General features: G+C 40.5%; 1 protein-coding gene and 1 long non-coding RNA gene across 3 annotated transcripts in view; one reads left to right on the top strand and one right to left on the bottom strand.

The window, feature by feature from the left end:
- LOC135204748 (uncharacterized) overlaps positions 1-6,432 on the bottom strand; it is a 56,390-nt gene extending 49,958 nt beyond the window's left edge. Inside the window, exon 1 of the long non-coding RNA XR_010312326.1 lies at positions 6,094-6,432. This is a non-coding gene — a long non-coding RNA (uncharacterized LOC135204748). The remainder of the gene's footprint in view (positions 1-6,093) is intronic.
- The window catches only part of LOC135204745 (zinc finger protein 300-like), a 362,981-nt gene that overhangs the window by 149,523 nt on the left and 192,424 nt on the right, over positions 1-21,034 (top strand). The window lies entirely within an intron of this gene.

Genomic DNA, 21,034 nt, shown 5'->3' with positions numbered 1-21,034 from the left:
ACAACAAAACCTGTAATAAGGAAAAATAAACACCGATACATTCATTGAAAAAAAAAAAATAGTACGATCAAAGCCAATGCCATTCTCTGAATCTACCTCGCCGGAGAGAGAGAGAGAGAGAGAGAGAGAGAGAGAGAGAGAGAGAGAGAGAGAGAGAGAGAGAGTTTAAACTTGCATGCTAATATCTAATGGCAAGTCTTGTTTAATGGATAACCACACGAGAGAGAGAGAGAGAGAGAGAGGGATTTGGCAAGGAGTTTTTGTACAAATAACAGAGATGTTCAAGTATAGTACTATAGCCTTGCACGAAATAGTTCGCCATGTCTCGATATATCTGTACTTCATAATAAATGTTTAAAAACATATTGTAAGAGAGAGAGAGAGAGAGAGAGAGGAGAGAGAGAGAGAGAGAGCCAATATTGCAGAAAACGTACAAAGTAGTACTACGTACATTCATGCAACACGCCAAAACAAGAACGTTGACCAAAACATAAGACGAGCGCCTCGCTCATAAGTTCTATAGGTCACCCCCAAAAATTGATGACTAAGTACCCCCCCCCCCCCCCCCCCCCCCCCCCCCCCCCCCCCTCTTCTTCGGTAACCGACAATCCTTCCGCCGCCCACCCCACCCTCTCTACCCCCCCCCCCCCCCCCCCCCCCCACCCCCCCCCCCCCCCCCCATGAAGGAAAGGGGACGGCCCTACAGTTCTTGTGGAGGTATGAGAAGGCAGCGTGTTTGGGACTGTAGGTAGTGCCACGGATGTGAGAGAGAGAGAGAGAGAGAGAAGGAGGGGTGGGGGACTTGGTCTACTGCTGCTAAACTGACATGATTCGGCCTTGAAGTATATATTGTTCCGCTGGTTTCCATTGACTCCCGAGGATTCATATTTTAAAATTTTCTTCATAAATTACCTACAAGATTATTTTACCTTTGAATGGTTTCAGATACTCACTACTCACTTATACTAAAAATTTTAAATTTTTAAAAATTAAAGATAAAATAGTAAATGCCACCCTGCTCAGTCATTACCCTCTAAATTAAAAAGAATATACATGTATTTTCCTTCAAAAGATGATTTGTAATGAAATGGTTCACCTAATGAATTCATTTATTCAGATTATTTTCCTTAGTGACTCCCTAAGGAGTCAATGGGACTTAGGGGTATCGATATATATATATATATATATATATATATATATATATATATATATATATATATATATATATATATATATATATATATATATGTGTGTTGTGTGTGTGTGTGTGTGTGTGTGTGTGTGTGTGTGTGTGTGTGTGGTGTGTGCAATACTTTTGTTGGTTATTCACATAAGGAAATAAAAACATCAACAACAAAAGTATACTAAATTTCAGTGGCAAAAATATAATTGCAAATTTGCTATATTTAGATTGGGTGCATGCACACACACACACATCCATACACACCTCGTACATATATACGTACATAGCACATATAGACAAACACATGCATATATAACACATAGCATGACACACACAGAATATAGCATAGACACACACATACACACGCACGCACACACACCTACTCAATCCTCTCATGGAGACGGAAGTTATGGCAAAGGTTTGAACATGCACGTTTCGTGAGACAAATGAGCTGAAACAAATGATGAGTTGTGACAGATGGGTTTGGACATTAGAAGGTCTAATCTTGACAGTCGCTGAGATGGATCCACAGTCTTTTTAATTCAAAGAGAAAATTATTATCCAATCACAAAATTTCTCCGTGGTGCTGTAGAGAGCCTTTGAAGATGAGAAACATCAAAACATTAGTAAGATTTATTACTACACAAATTTTTGGAAAATTTTTTTCAATCACCACACAGAAATGCATAAACACACGCACACACACAGAGTCACGGTGATTGCTTGTATCAGAAGTCACTTATATATGCTTTGTTATTTGTGTTATCTGTATATATTTTCTAAAATAGACATTTTTCATTGAATATAATCTCACATTGACCTTTGTTTTCCTTTTTATAGGCTTTGTCCAGAGGGTGGGAGGAAAGTGATGAAGAAGATGTGAGCGATGATGATCTTCTTGACCCTTCTGGTGTTCCAGAGGAAATAGCTGCTGAAAGTAGATACGATGATTCCTGTAGAAGAAGAAGAAATGGAAGAAATGGAAGAAACATGTGGAGCCTAACGAACCTGGTATGAAATTCGTCAAAATGACAATTTCGTCGAAATGACTGTATACACAACTCACCACACATATATACCTATAATATATATATATATATATATATATATATATATATATATATATATAATATATTAATTAATTATGCATACACACACCTTTTACATACACAAACACCACACTTACTCTCCGCACTCCTTTTTCTCTTTCTTCTATCTTTGCTCCTTAGGAATAAGTTTGAAACCAATTTTTGTTTTTAAGTATCTAATCATTGATACTATGGTTGTTAAAGAGTAGTAGCATAATAGTAAATGGATAGTTTGAAACAGTTTCGTTGTAGCTAGTTCATTGATAGTGGGTAAAATGTACAATCCCATCTTAAAAAAAAAAAACTAAAAATAAAAATAATTTTCATACGAAAAACTTTAAAAATTTTCACCTCTTGTCGTAACGTTTAGTCATCCCCTTCTTGTGCGGACCTTTTCCTGTTCACTTTGTTCGCAAAAAGAGAGGATTTTTTTTTGGTAGTGCTACTGCAAACACTCAAAGGCATAAAGTTCATGTTGCATTATCTACTATGCAGCAGTCATTCTTTTCGGGTTTGTTCAAGAAGCCCTTTGCTTAATTTTCATTTTCAACTTTCAAGGTAGCATTTCGAGTATCAATTGCCCGGTTTTTTTTTTTAACCGGGAAGGGATTCCCTTGAATCACTATAATAGTTTAATCTTGCTCCAACTTTCCATCCGTTTTTCACAATCTCCAGTATGTTTTATCTCCTTGTTTCTTATTAACTGTGTAAGCAAAACCTTCATGCAAAAGTTTTCTAGCACCTCACTCGGCGTCTTGACGAAATTCCATTTTGCTCATGGGGGCTTTATGGTGAATGTCTAATATTAGAGACTGTAATAAAATAGAGGAAAATTCTTAGAACAGAAGTTCTTGAACAACCATACTAATCAATGATCGATACCTAAGAACATAAATTGCTTCAAACTACCAATATTAAATTCTGCTAACTCTTTTTTCTTAACAAAAATACTATCAATGAACAAGCACTTAAAAAGAAAAAATTGTTTCAAACTACCATACTATTTATGTACGTAATATCCATTTCATTTCGACGAATTGTCATTTCAACGAATTTTCATTTTGACGAACTGTCATTTTCGACGAATTTCATTCTACCCAATTGTTTCTTTCGACAAATTGTCTGCATACCGAAATTGTAGATGAAGAAGAAATGGAAGGCTAGAAGAAACCTGTAGAAGATGAAGAAGAAATGGAAGACATAGAAGAAACTGAAAGAAGGAGTAAACCTCGGAAGACGAAGGAAAACATCGAAAGGAAAGAGATGGAATCGGAAATTGGGCAGGAGCTTCAATATGCCTCTAAACAACTGTCACTGAATTTTCCAGCACTATCTTCTTCTTCTTCTAGTGAATGGGATATTTTCATAAAGGTCTGTGATGGTCTTATTTGAAATCCTTGTGCATGAAACTAATCGTTATGGCAAAGCAAATAGAATTGTCAAAAAATTTTGAAAGTTGCATGAGAAGAAATGATGAAATTTTATTTACAGGGACTCTTCTTTTATCAGGATATAGCATCAGATCAAGTGAAAAGGATTATTGGAGGAAAGGAAAGGACAAGACCCTTGCTGCGACTATGAACAGAAATAGGTTCTGGAAATCAAGAAGTTCTCTTTGTGCTGATAATGCAACCTTGGCAATGAAAAAATGGCTAAAGTGAAACCTTTGTATGATCGACTTGAATAAAAAACATTAAGCAATTTGGAATTCTTCATGAAATGCTGAGCATTGACGAATCTATGACACTTTATTATGGACGCCATTCCTGCTAACAATTCATCAGACAACAGCCAATGTGATTGGGCTTCAAATCATGGATTCTTGGCTAGTTTTCAACTGGAAGTGCCATACTTTGTGTAAAGATCTATGAAGGCAAATCAGGAAAACCAGTCGTCTACAGAACCTTTAGGAAGTAGAGTAATCCGAGAATGCATTTCTGCTTGCACGATCCTACTAACCACAGGTTCTATTTTTGACAATTTTTTTACTTCAATATGGACATAGTCTTAGATCTGAAAGCAGAGGAAATGCAACTGTTACAATCCGATCAAAACAGAACAAACACAGTCACTGCCTGCTGCCGAAAGATGAAAAGGAGCCAAATGATCCTATGAATATTGATCAGAGGGAAAATGTGGAAATCGTTACGGGGAATGAATGCTATTGTTACTCTTTGCAGTAAACTGTGAAGGTCTAAATCCCATAGGCTTGGCAAAACGGTGGCAAAGAGGTGTAGGAAGAGTTAACATAGAACAACCTTTCATAGTAAAAGCATATAATTAAAGGTCGGGTCCAAAAGGAAGAAAAAGCTCTCCCCAAAGGGAAGTAAGGATGGGACTACACTAATCACTGTGCTGAAATCTCTAGCAACTTCAAGATGTGTTGCGTGTAAGAGGAAATGGGAAAATTCAGTGCACAAAATGTAATGTCCAACCCTTCATCTGAAATCATGCAGGCCAATATTTCATGAAAAAATAGAATTCTGCAGTGCGCATCCCTATTTTTCTGCTGTACAGTTATTCACAATTCCTTTAGTATTATGTTCTTTTTATTTTATGTAGTATTATGCATCCTTTATTGGAGTGTTTCCTTTATCATTTACTCAGTACAGGAACTTTGCATTTTTTCTTTACCATTTTAATTTAACTGCTTTCTTTTGTATTGTGTGTACTAAAACAGTTGTTGCTTGCAGGCATGATTGTACACAAAAGACTTCATATGGTTATAATTCAAAGAGGATTGACCTCTTTGTCATATTTATATCAATAAAATAATGGATAAAAATCATTTCAAATACAGTAATTTATTAAATAGACCAATTTCCTTTATTCTGTATTCCATTGACTCCCTAGGGAGTCATACCTGTATTTTAATGATAATGTAAATAGTTAAAAATTCTTGTCACAGGTAATCAAACTTATCAAAAACATTTCAGGAATTAAGTTTAATAAAAAATAAAAGCATGATAAAGCACATTGGGACTTGGTGGGATAATTATGACTTCACTTGTACCTACACATCTCATTTCGGTTACAAATAATGAACTTCATTCTATGCTTTTACAGCATATAAAAGATGATTCCACACAAAGAAACATCAGAGACCCTATGTAATACTGTATGAGAAAAGCACCAATGATTCACCTTAAAGAAGCGTGAATGTTCAAGCCAAAGTCTGAAAGCGCTGCTTTAGATAGGAAAGAGCAATCATTGTTTCGATACAAGCACCCAGCGATCAGAGAGAGAGAGGGAGAGAGAGAGAGAGAGAGAGAGAGAGAGAGAGGAGAAACCCTTCACTGGGTGTCATACTTCCACTTACGTATGTAAATGAAACTTGAACGAAACAAATACTAAAGTAAAAGAAAGACTCCAAGAGAAGAAAACAAGAACATATAAAATGAAGAGGGACAATCTTCGTCAATAAGAAAATTTCGAGAATTCTAAATATTTACAAACGATTCCTTCAGCCGCAGTGAGATCAAACGCTCGTCATGGACTCAGTCTCTCTCTCTCTCTCTCTCTCTCTCTCTCTCTCTCTCTCTCTCTCTCTCTCTCTCTCTCAACGTTACATTTTTTTCTATAAATATAAAACGGCGACAAAATGTGCTAAAAATTATCTGTCTCTGCTAATAGCAAGATTAATATCAATCCTATCAATCCTGGCTAAAAGTACTATCTAGACGAGACTCGACCATGCTGGCATGAAAAAAGGTCATATTATCAATATGATGAAAATCAACTGACATCTTTCACTTACGTCAATCAGCTAGATAAAAATACAAAGGTATTGAATGAAACAAATTTTTAACCGTTAAACCTCACCTTAGACGACGACTTGATGTGGTGGAAATAGGCGCTGTTGTTATGCCGCCAAGAGCAGTTCAAATCAAACTGTAGTACGTACTTAGTTTCTTAGTAAGCTCTTCCATCCAGACTGTATGAAACGACACCAGTCATGATCCATGGGAAAATATTCCAAGAAAATAGATGACGACGCATCATCTCTTGTCAACTTGGTCTCTTGGTTCCTTCCTTCCTTTCATAAACAGAAAATGGACAGTTTTCGTTTAAATATTACCTATGATCCTCTTCTTATATGACAAAGACGCCTCCCGTGACAGTAGGCACCGTTTTCGTCAAATAGAAACACTGATGATGATGCTGCTGCACTGCTGTTGCTGCTGCTAGGCTGACTGGCCAGCGGCGGTTTTCTTTACCACCCTATCGTACAGATGATTCAGAATTATCGTTTTTTCACCAAAACATCGCAAAATATATTGTATGCATGTGAAAAATTATCGTATCTGTTATCACTACACCCTGCTCTACAGTAATCAACAAAATTTCTTGGTTTCAAAATAAACTCATGTATATCTTTTATACATTTATAATGGTAAGGCAAAAATAGTATAAATCAAACTCTTCTCTTATTATGAAAAAAAAAAAAAAACAATGTGGCATTTTACAGAGAATAAACATAGATTTCCATTCCTGTCTGTACCACTACTGATGATGTGAACTTGAACTCAAACTAATCTGAGAGAAATATTATATACTATATATATATATATATATATATAGTATATATATATATATATATATATATATATATATGCTTACTATGTCACTAAATAGCGCGTGACAATATATTTAGCCAAGGCCAAAGGAAAAGTAAAAGGAGGAGCACCTCCTTTTATTTTTCCTGCGTATAGTACATATATTTCAGCATAATTGCCTCGTTCCACGGAGAGAGAGAGAGAGAGAGAGAGAGAGAGAGAGAGAGAGAGAGAGAGAGAGAGAGAGAGGGGAGGTAATTGATTAGAGGGTGTGATGAAAACACTCAAGGTATCAGTACAATTAGCCTACCTATCTTAATAATCTCAAACACAATTATCTACATATCTTAAAGGGAAATTATCTATTTACATTTTCATCCTTTTCAATTGGAAACATTAATCTTTAAATAAAAATGCTTTTTAACCATCTGAAAATAAACAATTATCAGTATTATCGCATAAAATGTATGATAGTTGGAGCTGGTATCGTACATCGTACCAGAGAGAGTTTAATCGTACATGAACGATAATTATCGTACGTGTGGAAGCTCTCTCTCTTTTTCTCTCTGTATGTCTGTCTGTCTCTCTCTCCTCGCCCGGTGTCGTACTCGTATTGTTATTGTTTCATGGCTGCTTGAAGTAGTTCTGTCATTTCACCTCCTTTGGGGCTAAGTACTGTTCCCTCTTCCTTCATGCTGATGTGTTGTCGAAAAATTTATATTCTCTCCATTTTTCTGAGCCATTGTAGTTGGGGTTCAGAAAAATTTATGGGGTTGGAGCGTCAACATATACAAAAATATCTGAAGGTTTTCAGTATGTCGTCATCATTTGTTTTAAGTATTTTGTACATTCATGAGTGGAAGTTTTCATTTTCCCTTTGTAAAGGAAATGCAACTACTTTGATACTCTCTCTTATTAACTACTGTATTTAAAACTAGCAATTATCCCTTTCTGTCAGTGGAAAGGTTACAAATGCGCCTACCGTTTACCTCTGCTTTTTTGACAGGAAGGTGCGAGACGTTCGAGAGCTCCGGCTGTGAAAGGGAGAGTTAGATCCTTGTTCCTTTGGGTCCAGTTCATGGCGTTTATTTCTTGAGTGTATTTCAAGACCCAATGGAACCTAACGGAACAACTTTGTTATCTTTACTTTAGTTTTTGTGTTAACTCTTCGTTTGTGTTTGTTTGTCAATGTTACCGAAACTATAGTTTGTGTAATTTTGATTCAATTATAGTTTAATGTAATTGTACGTTTGCGTACACACACACACACGCACACGATTTTTATTTGCTTGTTAGCTGATTGTAATTGTTTTTTCCTTAGTTTTCCTCTATTTGTTTTAAGTTCATTAGTGTTAAATGTTCTTTACTTGTTTGTATTAAATTGTTAACATTTTACAAAGCGACCACTTTTTTTTCCCATGTGAATCAGTTAAGGCCAGTACTACCTAATTAGGTACGTATGTGCTTGGGTAGGTAATTGTCCACCAAGGCTCTCTCTCGCTCTCTCTCTCTCTCTCTCTCTCTCTCTCTCTCTCTCTCTCTCTCTCTCTCTCCTCTAATATATATATATATATATATATATTATATATATATATATATATATAATATATATATATTACCAGTGGATGGGCTACGATGGGATAGTTTTTTGAATCACAGACCCAGCAACCTTCAGCCAAGCTCCGAGACAGAGAGAGAGAGAGAGAGAGAGAGAAGAGAGAGAGAGAGAGAGAGAAAGATGACAGCCACCACAGTCTAGGTATATTTCCTGTTTTCCCCAAAAGTTAACGATGTTTGTACAATGGCTTTCTCTTAAAAAAAAAAAAAAAAAAATGCTACATTTTTTGGCATTTTCTTTTTCCAGGAAGTCCAGTTTAACGCAAGGATGGGTACCTAGGGGGGGAGGGGATGTAGAAATCCTCTAAATCGGACATACAAAACGGTCGACGTAGGAGGATTCGCTGTCTCCTTTACAGAGAGATATTTTTTTCTTAAGTCTTATATTGGTGAATGGCGAATGCGTCTGTGTCTATGAGAAAACACGAGACATTGAACCGGGGCACATGAAAAAGCACAGAAGACGAAGGCGAACTCCCGTTTTCAGCAACACACCGTTCGATCCCCTCGAGGCGGGATGACAGGGGTCACTGCCCCATTTGAGCACCTCTTGCGAAGGCGAAACTTGCTGCTAACTCGTCCATCTTGAACTGCACTTCGAGGTTTCCCATCTGTGCTTTTCTGAGAAACACAACTGTCCCTGACAATCTCCCCCCTCCACTTGTCGGGGGGGGGGGGGGTGGCCAGCAATAGGCATTCATTAAGGTCTTTCTTCCGTAAACCGCTGCAAAAGAAAATTGAAGTTCTTCCCCCCCCCCCCCTTCCCCCCCCCCCTCCCCCCCAAGGGAACTTCCCTTTGCCAACTGCTACTGACTGACCCTCCCAATGAAATGCACCCGCTCTCCTGCAAATCAAAGAGGAGGAGAACCAGGTGGTGGGCTGGCCTATATCATTTCTAGACGCACGATCATGGCTAACTATAACCTTAGATAAACTAAAAGCTACTGCTGCGTTGCAGGATAACGTTTTTTTAATTTAAAAAAAAATGTAAACTTACAGAGGTCAATCGTCGACTCCTGCTGCCCTACCATGAATGTTGAATCGCATTTAACCTCGGCGTCAGCTTACGTATTTAGACGTTAATTAAGTGGTTCCTCCTCCTAGTCCTCCTCCTCCTCAGTCGTTTTGGTATGCACAAACTGAAGGGGCTTCAGCACACCCATTAAGACCACTCAATCAATACCAGTTCGTCTCCACAAAAGCAATTTAAACCCTAAAACTGATTTCTTTAAACGTTTTCGAATTTTGTCATAGAAAATGTTGTATTTGCATTATACTGATAGGCACTTATCAGACACAAATAAAAAAATCTCTCTCTTTTAGCTAAATCGAAGTTAACATGATTCTGAGACCTATAGTTCGTTTTGCAGCTCAAACAATTATTGTTAATCATCTATTAGAATGACTCTGAATTTCCTCACTCCTACAATACAACGGCTACCTTAATTAATCGACTGCGTTGATTTGGCAATTATAAATCTCAAATGGTGCCATCAATTTACTTACTGGTTCCCTGATACTAATTCACTACACAACCTGATTAGTAATATTTTTATATATCGATAAATATCTTAAAACGAACATTTTGTATTTAGTTTTTCAAAAGCTTAGAGTCTTAGACAATAGCTGCTATGTGCTGTGAAATGCCTGAAATGAACCGTTGCTGTAAGACCTAAGACAACAGGAATGATTTTCCAGTAACTATATATTGCTACGTCTATAGAACGCCTCGCCTTCCCAGCAGAGTTTTAGTTATATTTAATTATAAAAGTAGCAGCCATGCCTTCTCCTGAAGCGACTGTTGTTGGGAGAGTGGGTATTGTCGTAGGAATGATATTCCAGTCTGACGGAAGCTTAGGGTAAGAGAGGCAAGTCACAAGAGTAGCTAGGCTTCGAGATGGATTTTAGGGACTTCTACAATAAGACCTATTTCCTTCCCATTTGCTGGGCGTGTGTTTACCACCTTTCAGGCAATGCTCGAGGCGGTTTTTGGTTGGGAAGCCCCGTGATTCGGGAATTCGAAAACAACCAGTATCGATCTCAGTCGGCTGCGAGACGTGATCTCGGACAGAGGTCAAATTGCCAGCCTCCCAAAATTAGGCCTACCCACGACGTACTGGTGGACACGAACCCCAGACCTGAACAGAGGTCAGGCCGCATTCTTCTACAAGGATACACTAAATATTGCATAAAGGTACGTCTGAAAGTGTAAACTTCAACCCAGCACCTTTTATACCATTCATTTTCAATTCTCATTTTTACCCCTTCTACATCAAAGCCCTTTGTCCTCATCGGGCCACGTGCTCCCCTTTGTGACTTGTTAAAGACCAAGCTTTTGTGCATACCTCAGTGAACCATTCGAGTTTACCTTCCCCAATGTTAGAGAATTAATCAGCCTTAATCAAAGCAAGAAGTCATTTTTTTCTTTTATCTCGTTTAATCTGGGATTCTTTTCCAGATTCCATGAGTCACGCGCCGTCTCTGCCCGCAAGTGTGCATTACCCCAAGTGTATGAAAACCAGCTATAACAGCTCAATGGAGCCATCATTTACCTTTTCTCCAGCCCAGCACGGGCCTTTTAGTAAATAAATAGTTGTTAAGTAACGAGCTGAGTTTTCTGGCGACCTTCCCTCTAAAGAAATTAATAATAACTTTCAGCTTACGGTAAGTTAAAGCAATTCCCTCTTGAAATCCCTAAATTACTTCCGTTTACGTATCTAGCCTCTCTCAAGGCCCGCTATATACGTAACATTGTCGACCTTCGCCGAGGATATGAACCTAGCTTGCTTTAAAAAAGCTTGTAAATCGCGTTATCCGTTGTAAAACGTAAACTGTAAATTATGTTACAAAGCGTAAATCAAGCACACTTGCAGGGAAAGAAGACACACTGGCTCACGGTAAGGTATTCCATTCATTAATATGATTATTCTATAACCAATGTTAGCTTAAGGTACGTTTAAGTATTTTTATTGTTGAAGTGGTCAAAAGAGCGTAGGTAGAAATCTTATTATTGTAACGGCGAATGCGCCAGAGCTTTATTTTAGCGGCGAGCAAACAATTTGCCCCGCGAATTTTCTGTTACTTTGTGCTGTCCTCGTAGGAGCTCTCACGAACACGTGTGCAGATAGATGCCAGAAAGGACCAGATCAAACTAGGAAGTGCTTTGCCAGGGTTTATTGCTGTATGAGAAAGCCTAGCTAGTTAGGAGTGTTTTACTAATAGTTACGGCAAAAGAAGTGTACAATTCTTTTGTCTGTGATATGTTAGGGTATTCATTTTTAACTTAGTTTTCATTCCAAGTGTTGGTAACCGCTTACCTCTCAGCTAATTCAGCTTCGCGCTCTCTCGCGCCTGCGCGGTCTCAACCAGCCTTCGTCTCATTCACAGCGGCAGCCATGTTTGTTTTCTCTTTCAACATTATCTAAACAATTTAAGCAAAGTAACGTAAGTCACGAAGTTTTAACGTAAATAATATCAATGTCTGTACTAGTATCTATCGTCCTGCCAGAGAAATTAACGTAATTCGCCTTTAATAAGAAACTAAAAGTTCGTGTTGTAAATTAACCTTCGCATTTACAGAAGAAATCATCTGTTTGAACGACATGCTGTGCGCTAGCAGCGCTACCCAGCTCGCTCACGTGTCTCACCTCGCATCGCTCACTCGCGCGCTGAGCGAAAAAATTTCATTTTACTTAACGTAACCTCATTTACAATTGTTTGCTAACATCGTTTTCAAATCCTTACCGTAATTTTTCACTTGTCCTTACGTAAAGTTAACGTAAATCTTAAAAGTAGAGTCACTTGCAAGAATTGTTAACGTAAAACGCGTCTTTGTAAATTTCATATTAAAACGCAAATCATTTCATAAGCGCAAGCCGCTAACATTAACGTAAACATCGTTCACCGCGAGCGCGTTATCATTTTTCATAAAACATCAAAAGCAATTCTTTCACAAAAAACGTTAACGTAAGTAGATAATTTAACGCAAGTTGCGTCATATTAAACGAACATTAGTAGTTCATTCAAAAATAAGGGAGTTCATTCATATATCATTTTTCACCCTCTCCGAGAGAGAGAGAGAGAGAGAGAGAGAGAAAACCAGAACACAGTATTCATGAAGCCAACAGAGTACTACATCTACCATTAATTATAGCATGCAGAATTAACATTATTTTAGTCTCTTGTGTCTTTCATTTACACAGCGTGATACGTACGCGCCTGTGTCCATTGCAGTTTGCAAGCATTTATTTGTATTTCATTTACGAGTACTTCAGCGAGGGACTGAGCATTCCTAAAATTTCCATTACCTGTCGTTGCCCTCCGAGTGGTTCTTTTCTTTTCCATTTTCTTTTATCACAAAAGACTTGCGTATACCGCAAGCACAATTCGCACAGTGTGCCACGCCAATTCATTACTTCCAGACAGGGAAGTCGTTTACCAGTTTAGGACTGGCCACCACCAGTGCATGTCAGGTCTTACCATTTTACAGTGCCACTAATTCTTGACACTGTCCACTCGACTGGCTGCTGAAGTACTCCCACCTTTTTACTTTCTCTCCACTATTACCTCTGCCCATGAGCAGTGCCATTCACTTCAGTATATTTTAAGTATACTGCATGTAGTGTCCGGGACACACCAGCACGATACCAGTGCTCCAGCCTCCATAAGTGCCATTGCACCTGTACAGGCCGTACAGGTAGCCATTAAACCTGCGTGTCCGTCCTTACGGAACGCCCAAGTAACTAGTGTGTCCATGTACAAGGGTCAGTGATCCTTCGGAACACTCAACAAAGGGAACGCCTCCCGAAGCGCCGCAATACCAGCCCTAAGTGCTGACAAACCTGCGTGTCCGTCCTTACGGAACGCCCAATTCATTAATGTCCGTGTACGAGGATCAGTGATCCTTCGGACCAACCCAAGGAACGCCTCCTCATAAGTGCCGCGCACCTGTACAGACGTACAGGTAGCCCATTCCAACGTCTCCCAAGTTGGGAACGCCCGTAAGTGTGACGTACACAGCACACTTCATTCGATTTTTTCACCTCAGCAGAAGGTGCCATTCACAAAGTGCCACCGAGCACCCAGTCTTTTCACTTTTCATTACCACATTGCAGAACCCATTTCCAAGTGAGTGCCACTTTCCACAGTAGGCACTCCTATTCCATTCAGTACCCTTTCCTGGCCATTATTTTCATTTTCTTCCGAGCCTCTACTGTAGCCTAAGGGAAATGTCTTCCCCTGCTTCCCGTGACTTCTTTGCCAGAGAGCTAGAGAAGCTCGGAGCCCTCATAACTCTGGGCAGGGAGGCTGGTTACACTGGACCAGCACTTGACCAGTGGATAAAGACGCAGCAGGCTGCTGCGCGCCAGCAGGGAAAGGAAGAAAGCGAAGCAGAGAGGAAAGCCGCAGAAGCAGAGAGAAAAGAAAGAGAAGCAGAGAGGATAGCCAGAGAAGCAGAGAGAAAGGAAAGAGAAGAAGAGAGAAAGCATGAGCTAGCTCTCCTAGATGACGCAATCTCTCTGCTAGTTTCCAAGCCCCAGACCATGAGCTGGACTCCCGGTAAGAGGTGGTTGCGGAGGGTTCTGCACACTTGTTGTGTGCGTGGGGGCATGCTGTGGATTCCGACCAGTGCCCAAGTCGGTCTCTACCTTGGGAGGAGAGCTTCCAGGGTGAACTTCTCCAAGGCTACCATGTAGCCCTGCCTGTTTGAACAGTCTCCTACGGCCTATCAGTGGGTACAAGTCATGGCCGACACCGAAGCCCAGGTCTCCTTATTTCCAGAAAGGCATTGCCTAGGGGTGCCAAAATCCAGACGAACGAAGGAAATTCAGTTTGAATGGATTGACGGTAACCTCTATTCTGTCCTTCTCGTCCTTCTGAATGTGGAAATGCCCTTTCTGGACCAGGAGACCAGGGAAACCACATTGTGCCGCCTGGGCATAGTTGACCAATTTCATGATGTTTATCAGGTGATATTGGGCCGAGATCTACTAAAGCCGTATCTCCCCTGGACGCAGCTCCCACTACCAGATGCACCGGACACCTGCAGCATGCCAGATAACCACACCTCAATTTTAGGTTCAGAGGCTAGTGCCTCCGATGTCCCCGACATCCTGTCTATTTGCGAACTGGCCCTGACCCAGTTGTCAGAGCCCGAAGTTTCTTCCGCACCATCTCAGCCTCTTACCACTTTACCGCCTACCTCCTCCCCTTTGGAAGAGGTAAGCCCACCAGTTGACCCCGGACTTGTTTCCGAGGGTGATCCAACAGAGGACGTTTCACCTGTGCCAGAGCACACTGCCAGCCTTGGTGACTCCACAGATTCGCCAAACCTGTGGGGCCATCTCGGTCTTATCATCCAGTGCCACGGAAGAGGTTCTGGAAACACGTTCTGCCGAGACTGTGGCCGCAAGGGTCACATGTCTGCCAACTATGGAGTGTGCGCAAATTTTAATATTCCTGCCATCGCAATGGCCGTCACCAATCCTTCTTCTCTAGGACCCCCAGCTAAGGGCCCTATAACCGTCGCACTCCTCCAAAGTCATCATCAGCCAAGCCATGTCAGAGCCTACGACGACTCTGGCGCTCAAATCTCCCTGATACGGGAAGACCGTGTCCCCCGAGGGGCTAACATTGATAGACGTCAATTAATCACCATCGAAGGTATCAACCATATTAAATTGATCCTTCCGACCGTCCAATTGAGGGTCACCAGACCTCACTTCTCCAGAGTTTGTACTCTTGCAGTTGCAAGCTACATCCAGGAGTTACGACCTCCTCCTAGGGCAAGACATGAAGTCTCCCTCACAATTCAAAAAGCCTAGGGGTCCTAACCCCATGTCAATTCACTCCAAAGCAAGGAGTCACCGAAATTCTACTTCCTCTAGGAAGTACATCCACCAACAGTCTCCCCCGTTACCAAGGAGGGAGATTGACCATTCACAGTTCCGTTGCAAGACCTGTAACGTAATAGGGCACTCCACAAATTGGCCTAGGTGCCCTAGCAAGTTATGTGCAGCGGACACTGTCCAAGTCCCACAACGGCTTAGCCTTCCAAAAGAGACAGGACCCTCTGTCTCCCATAACCAAGGGCAACGCTGAGAGGTATTGCACCTCCGGGTAACCGCCACAGGTCCAGTCGACCTCAACTCTCTGCCAGTACCACTTGGCAGCACTGAGCAGTGCCAAGCTCCATCCAGCCTGGGATTGTAGAGCACCACCGAACTTGACCTCTGCGCCTGGCCCCGAGCTAGCGCCGGCGCCTAACCTTATCAAGGATCCTCCAACAGGCATGGAGCTTACCACAGCCCATGGCCAATCACTAGTTCCTTCTTCTTCATCCTTACCTCTGTCGCCCGAGGATGAACCTCCGGCAGACCTTACCTTTGTACCTCCTCTGGAAAACACCAGGAACTGCCCGACAGGATGTCAGCCTGGAGTTTTCCCCTCACGACGGTTGCGCAGCAGCCGGAGTTGAGGGCCCTCCCCTGCAGTAGGTTCCACCTCTACGACGGTTGCTACAGAGACCGAAGTAGGGGGTTCTCCTGAAATCTTTCAGGCTACCACTGCCTCTGCTCCTGCCGGCGTTTCTGGCCCTTCCCCAGAGTCTGTGCCTCCGTCTACTCCTAGGACTGGTACTATAGCCAGGTCCTGGAGGAATAAGAAGAAGAAGAAGAAGGGACGTAACCAATCATTAACAAACTAACACAAAAGAGCCACATGCTCTCCTTGACACCTGTGCCCGAGGTACAGTGTCGCATTCATTTGCAGAATGATCCTGGCACCTACCCAGAGAAGGTAGCCAGCCTGATCTCTGCCAGTAGCACTAAACCCTCTAAACCCCTAGCCATTGTAACTACAATAAACCCTCACTTAAATATAATTACCTCATTGCATTTCCCTCCTGGTAAATTAAACCACTCATCATCCCCACGCATTCATTACCTCTCATTATGTATTTTAACAGTTCCGTCGCTGAACTACTGCTGTGCGTACCACACTCTGGAATGATTGCGTCTTCATTTAACTGTATTGAGTAGGTAGGCTAATGATTTAGTACCATGGCATTAGGTTAGTAGCAAGTAGAATTTTCAAGTAACCTTATCTAGGGGTAGAGTAGACTGTCGTCACAGACAACCCGTAGTTATTACTTAGCTAGATTACATCACTACATTAAGTTAGTACACTTAGCATCTTTGCCTATAAGTTAGGTAGGCCATTGTAGTCAGCCGTATCGCTGCTCAAAAAACTTCAAGTTAGAGTAGGAGAACTGGGTAGTCGAGGCGATCAACTTATTTAAGCCAAGACCTTCACGCCCGAAAGGGAGTGAATGCCTTCTTAACAGGGGGAGCTGCTACGTCTATAGAACGCCTCGCCTTCCCAGCAGAGTTTTAGTTATATTTAATTATAAAAGTAGCAGCCATGCTTCTCTGAAGAGACTGTTTGTTGGAGAGTGGGTATGTGTAGGAATGATATTTCGGTCTGACGGAAGCTTAGGGTAAGAGAGGCAAGTCACAAGAGATAGCTAGGCCTTCGAGATGGATTTAGGGACTTCTACAATAAGACCTATTTTCCTTCCCAATTTGCTGGCGTTGTGTTTAACCACCTTTCAGGCAATGCCTCGAGGCGGTTTTGGAAGCCCCGTGATTCGAAAAAACAACCAAAAAAAAAAGATATCGATCTCAGTCGGCTGCGAGACGTGATCTCGGACAGAGGTCAAATTGCCAGCCTCCCAAAATTAGGCCTACCACACGACGTACTGGTGGACACGAACCCCAGACCTGAACAGAGGTCAGGCCGCATTCTTCTACAAGGATACACTAAATATTGCATAAAGGTACGTCTGAAAGTGTAAACTTCAACCCAGCACCTTTTACTACCATTCATTTTCAATTCTCATTTTTACCCCTTCTACATCAAAGCCCTTTGTCCTCATCGGGCCACGTGCTCCCCTTTGTGACTTGTTAAAGACCAAGCTTTTGTGCATACCTCAGTGAACCATTCGAGTTTACCTTCCCCAATGTTAGAGAATTAATCAGCCTTAATCAAAGCAAGAAGTCATTTTTCCTTTTATCTCGTTTAATCTGGGATTCTTTTCCAGATTCCATGAGTCACGTGCCGTCTCTGCCCGCAAGTGTGCATTACCCCAAGTGTATGAAAACCAGCTATAACAGCTCAATGGAGCCATCATTTACCTTTTCTCCAGCCCAGCACGGGCCTTTTAGTAAATAAATAGTTGTTAAGTAACGAGCTGAGTTTTCTGGCGACCTTCCCTCTAAAGAAATTAATAATAACTTTCAGCTTACGGTAAGTTAAAGCAATTCCCTCTTGAAATCCCTAAATTACTTCCGTTTACGTATCTAGCCTCTCTCAAGGCCCGCTATAATACGTAAACAATATAATATATATATATATATATATATACTATATATATATATATATATACATATATATATATGTATATATATATAATATATAGATATATTATATATATATATTATATAAATAAATATAATATAATATATATAATATATATAATATATATAGATATATATATATATAATATATATATATATATATATATATATATAATATCTCATATCCAATCGTTCAAGTTCGTCGTCACTTGGGTAAAATGGAAAGTTATTGAATAAATGTGTATGTCAACGAGAAAAGGGACTTAATGGTGAAGTACCGATTCATTCAATTCCCTATTTGGATTTAGCGTCAGTAATCAATTCAATGACTTTTGTTTCCTATCTTATTCAGTTATTAATAATCGAAGGACTTGAACGATGCAATCAAATCGGAGCATTGTATCCACTGCCTTTATGGATGTATCCGGAAACGACAAGAGCTGATTCGAAATGGCCCTGAATTGAAAGCTCTCGCCTGTAACAAAAAATGATCTGCATTCATCACATATAATGAAGAAAAAATGTTGGATGCAAATACTGATTACAGATGCAAAGGAACTGTAGTAGGTACCAGTTAACTCAGATGAGGCCATTCAGCGCCGAAAGGAAAAATGAGAGTAAAAGTTGACAGAGGCGTCTATATATATATAGGTAGTAACAGGAGGAGGAGGGAAAACCTCAGAAAAACAGCTGCAGTATGAAACAGTTGTTAGAAGAGGGTTAATGAATGTAAGATCGAAGAAAGAGAATAAGAATGGAGATACAGCAAAAGGAATGAAAGGGGCTGCAGGTACTTCAAAGAACCTTAGTACTAACCCCTACTAATGCTTTGGGGATAATGAAAACCACTCAATTCTCTCTTCACAAGACCGGAATGGCGTCGTGTAGCATCACATCAGAAATGTTTGAATTTCATTCAATAAAGCCCAAATGCAACTGATCAGTCATTCTGTTCCCAGTTCCTGACGGATTCTAGAAGACTGCTGAGCAGTGCACCATTTCCTTCTTAAAATGACTTTATGTGGCAAAGACAGTCCCGCCACCCTTCCCCAAGGGGAGTTCATTGACATCTGGCATATCTTTGTCCGTACGACAGAAATGAACCAATGCTGGCCAGCCTTCATTTGATCAAACCTGAATGTTACTTTCTACTTTATAGATTATGACAATTAGCAACATAAACATTAACCATTCTATACGGTGCACTGTAGGCATTACTTAAGTTTCTTTGCGGCGTGCCTTCGGCCCCTAGCTGCAACCACTTTCGTTCCTTTTATTGTACCTCCTTCTTATTCTCTTTCTTCATCTTACTTTCCACCCTCTCCTAATACTCGATTCATAGTGCAACTGCTTTGAGGTTTTCCTCCTGTTACACCTTTCAAACTTTTTACTGTCAATTTCCATTTCAGTGCTGAATGACCTCGTAGGTCCCAGTGCTTGGCCTTAGGCCTAAATTTTATATTCATCATCATTATTCATCGACAAGAGGAAGGACAATGTTTCACACTTAACTTCATGAAAGGAAAAATGACATCATCAGCACTAATAATGAATATTAATAATGACGAGGACTGGTCCATCCTATGAGGGTGTTAGACAAACTTGACAGTTGGCAATGGCTCTCCAGAACTTACTGCTGTACTTGATATGCAAACCTAACACACCTTCACCTCCTCCAGGATGCTTCAGGTGATTCACAGGTGGAAGAATGATGACCTGGAACACTCACAAACAAACCTTGTTGTCAAAATTGTACTCTCAAATTCCTGTCTGAAATTGAAGCCATCTGTTTAGATAAATGACACCAGCAGTTTCAGCTGCATTTTGCCCAGGGCTAAGAGAAGCAATATGCCCAGGAACAGAAAGAAGACAAAGCAACGACAGGACTTCAATCATAGGGGCCACTCTTGGAACTGGGATTACTGATGGTGTTACACTCCTTTCATTTACTTCCAACTCTTCCTCTCGACCATTTTGACATATACCAATATAAATTGAAACCATTCTGCTTTAGAACGAGACCAGTGCCTGTATCATGGCAAGAATCATACATTCACAGACAGCAAAGAAAAACATCATTTTTGAAAAAGTTTCTCCAGATCACCAAGTTAATTCATTCAAATACCACAGGACTGGTCTATTGATATAGTATACATTTTAAATATAAAATGACTGCTTTTTAAAACTTTATTATTGGGTTAAATGGAAATGAAGATTTTGATAAAATTCCTGTCAATGATCATCAATGCTAAGTCCTTGTGTTCAGAAAGGTTATGTTCTGGAAAAAGAGACTGCAGTAAGCCGAGTCACTGGTTCATTATTATTATTATCATTATTATTATGTATTATTACTTTTTTTATTCATTTTTTTTGCTCTATCACAGTCCTCCAATTCGACTGGGTGGTATTTATAGTGTAGGGTTCCGGGTTGCATCCTGCCTCCTTAGGAGTCCATCACTTTTCTTACTATGTGTGCCGTTTCTAGGATCACACTCTTCTGCATGAGTCCTGGAGCTACTTCAGCGTCTAGTTTTTCTAGATTCCTTTTCAGGGATCTTGGGATCGTGCCTAATGCTCCTATGATTATGGGTACGATTTCCACTGGCATATCCCATATCCTTCTTATTTCTATTTTCAGATCTTGATACTTATCCATTTTTTCCCTCTCTTTCTCTTCAACTCTGGTGTCCCATGGTATTGCAACATCAATGAGTGATACTTTCTTTTTGACTGTCAATCAACGTCACGTCTGGTCTGTTTGCACGTATCACCCTATCCGTTCTGATACCCTAGTCTCAAAGGATCTTTGCGTGATCGTTTTCTATCACTCCCTCAGGTTGGTGCTCGTATCACTTATTACTGAAAGGTAGCTGATGTTTCTTGCACAGGCTCCAGTGTGGCGTCGTGGAGGAGTGGGTTAGGTCGTCAATAGACTTAAGTCAAGTTAAGCAACATTGGGGCTGGTCAGTCGTTGGATGGGTGACCGCTCTCCTCGGCGTTGATTCCTTGGGAAAGGAAATTTACCATAATTTCCTTAGTCTACTCAGCTGTAAATGAGTACCTATCCCTGATGGGATAGGGTCCAGCAATGGGTTAGAGCATAGAAATGATAATTGATTGATGGTCAGTCTGTTTAGGAATGGGATATCTCGACACTAATATAAATGCTCTTAA

Source organism: Macrobrachium nipponense, chromosome 47 (assembly GCF_015104395.2).
Source record: "Macrobrachium nipponense isolate FS-2020 chromosome 47, ASM1510439v2, whole genome shotgun sequence".
NCBI lineage: Eukaryota > Metazoa > Arthropoda > Malacostraca > Decapoda > Palaemonidae > Macrobrachium > Macrobrachium nipponense.
Note: the sequence above shows the minus strand (reverse complement) of the source record. Positions and strands in the feature narration are given on the sequence as shown.